At 77.1% G+C, this 2,500-nt stretch overlaps 1 non-coding gene across 1 annotated transcript; it reads left to right on the top strand.

Moving 5' to 3' along the window:
- The first annotated feature begins 752 nt into the window (after nucleotides 1–752).
- On the top strand, nucleotides 753–905 carry LOC122207447. The gene has a single exon (XR_006196859.1). It is a non-coding gene; the product is annotated as a 5.8S ribosomal RNA (ribosomal RNA).
- Nucleotides 906–2,500: the final 1,595 nt, after the last annotated feature.

Here is a 2,500-nt window from a genome sequence, read left to right as displayed (position 1 = left end):
GGGGTCGTGGGGGGGGGGAAGCGAGGGGCGTCGGGTGGCGGCGGTCTGTGGGGGGGGCGGTTAGCCCCCGTCGGAGCCTCCGTCACGGGCCGGCAGCGTCGGGGCTTTCGGTTGCCGTTTGTGGGTCCGGCCGCGGCCCCGGGGGGGCCGGCGTCGAGGTGGTTGGCGGTGTCGCGGGCTCCCTCGTCCCCCACCCACCTCGCCCGCCTCCACCCTGTCCAGGTACCTAGCGCGTCCCGGCGCGGAGGTTTAAAGACCCTTTGGGGGTCGCCCGTCCGCCTCGGGTCGGGGCGGTCGGGCCCGTGGGGAGCCGTGGAGGCTGGTCTTCCCGTGTCTCCTCCAGACTCCGCTGCCCGCCCCCCGCCGCCCCAGGCCGGGGCGCCGCCGCGCTTGCGCCCACGCCACGGCCCTCCCCGGTTGCCGGGAGGGGGCTTGCCCGGCGGCTGCCGGGTGGTGCGTGAGCGTGTGCGTGTGCGTGCGCCCCGTGTCCCTTGGGTGTGTGTTGGGGGGAGGGGACAGGCGGGAACCCCCTGGGCGCCTGTGGGGTTGTTCCGAGCTCGCCCCGCGCGTCGTCCGCGTGGCGGGGCGGGCTGCTGGACTTGCCCTGTTCCAACCCTTCCGACCTCTCGGAGTCTGGTCTTTGTTGTCTCTCGCTGGCCGGCCGGAGGCACCCTTCGGGGATGTGCTGTGCCAGGTTGGGGGGGTCGCCCCTTTTCGGGGTTGGCCCTCCCGGCGATCACAAAAACTCGTACGACTCTTAGCGGTGGATCACTCGGCTCGTGCGTCGATGAAGAACGCAGCTAGCTGCGAGAATTAATGTGAATTGCAGGACACATTGATCATCGACACTTCGAACGCACTTGCGGCCCCGGGTTCCTCCCGGGGCTACGCCTGTCTGAGCGTCGCTTGCCGATCAATCGCCTCCCCCGGGTGGGTCTCTCTCCCGGGGGTAAGGCGCGGCTGGGGGTTCCCTCGCAGGGCCTGTCCCGCCGGCGCCCGCCCCTGCCCGAGTGCGCCCCGCCACGCCCGCCTGCGCGGCGGTTTGGTGTGCGGGGTCGTCCGCGGGCCGGGGAGAGGGTCGTCCTGGCCGCCGGGCCCTCCGTCCCCCTAAGTGCAGACGACGGTGGCTGCCGCTGCCGGCCCTCCCTCCTTCCTCCTCCTCCTCCTCCTCCCCGCCCCCTCCCCGGCCCCGTGTGTCCGGTCCCCGCCGCCTCCCTCAGCACCCCCCTCGCCCCCGCCTCGCCCCGCCGGGTCCGCTCGGCGGTGGCCTGTGTGTGGGACGTGGGAGGGCGTGGGACGGGGGCTGGGGGCCGGCGCCCGTGGGGCGGTGGCGTGGGGTGGTTGGGGGGGGAGAGGTGGGGCTGTGGGGGGGAGAGGCCGGAGGCGGCCGGTCGCCGCCCGCGAGAAAAGGGAAGGGCGAGGAGAGCTCGCGCCTGAGGGCCGCGGCCGCCGCCGCGGTCCCTCTGGGGGAGATCCCTCGTGCCGCACGCGGTCTTTGGGATCGCCGCCCGGGTCTCGGGAGGGTTTTGCGGTGCCCCGTGCCGCGCGGTCCCGCGGGCCGTCGTGGGGGGTGGAGGCGCGGATCCGGAGCGCCGTCGGTCTCGCCGCCTTGCCCCGGGCGGCGACCGCGGCGGTCCGGCCGTGGCCCCCTCCTCTCCCGGTCCGCGGCCGTGCGGTCGGGGGCCTGAGCCGCGGCCCCGCCCCCGCTCCCCGCCGGCGATCCCGGCCCCCTTTGCCCTGTCGGGGCGGCTCGCGCCGAGGCCGAGTCGCGCGCGGGGCTGCGCCCCGGGGATGCGTGCCCCGGCGGCGGCCCGCGGGACGCCGCGGCGTCGCCCGCCGCTGCGCGCTTCCCCCCGGGTTGCGGCCGCGCCGCACTGCGTGCCCCGAGCCCGCGTTGTCGCGGTGTTGGGGGGGTGTTGGTTCTCCGCGGGGGTCTCTGTGGCTGGAGGCGTGCCGCGCCGTCCGCCGGGCCCGGTCCGGGGCCGCGGTGGGAGCGCGGGGCACGTGGGACGTGTGTGGGGGGAGGCCGGGTGCGTCGCGTGGGGGGAAAAGGGCCGGCGGTCGGGGGCGACCGCCGCGCTCGGACCCCCCCCACGCCCGCGCCCGCTTCCCCCCCTCGCTCCCCCGCCCCGCGCCGCTCGCCGCGGTTCCCCCTCCGGGGTCGTCGCGAGGCGGCGCGTCCCGCGCCTCGGGCCCTGCCCGACCCCCCGTTCCTCGCCCCCCCCTCCGCCTTCCAACCCCGGCAGGGCTCCCGCCTGTGCCGCCGGCCCGTGCTCCCGCCTGCCCGCCCGCCGTTCCGCCGTGTCCGTCCCGCGTGCGCGCACCCTGCCTTCCCCGTCCCCCCTCCCCTCCCGGCTCTCTCCCCTCCCGCGCTCTCGCTCTCTCTCTCTCTCTCCCTCCCTCCCTCGCGGAGGGGTTTGGAGGGGAAAGGGGGTTTGTTGGTGCGTTGGGGGGGGGGGTCGTCGGTAGGGGGGCGGGCGGCTCGGGCGTCGTTGGGGTG

The sequence above is a fragment of the Panthera leo genome, chromosome E1, assembly GCF_018350215.1.
Source record: "Panthera leo isolate Ple1 chromosome E1, P.leo_Ple1_pat1.1, whole genome shotgun sequence".
Classification (NCBI taxonomy): domain Eukaryota; kingdom Metazoa; phylum Chordata; class Mammalia; order Carnivora; family Felidae; genus Panthera; species Panthera leo.
The sequence above is the reverse complement of the archived record's forward strand: the minus strand, read 5'-3'. Positions and strand labels throughout refer to the sequence as shown.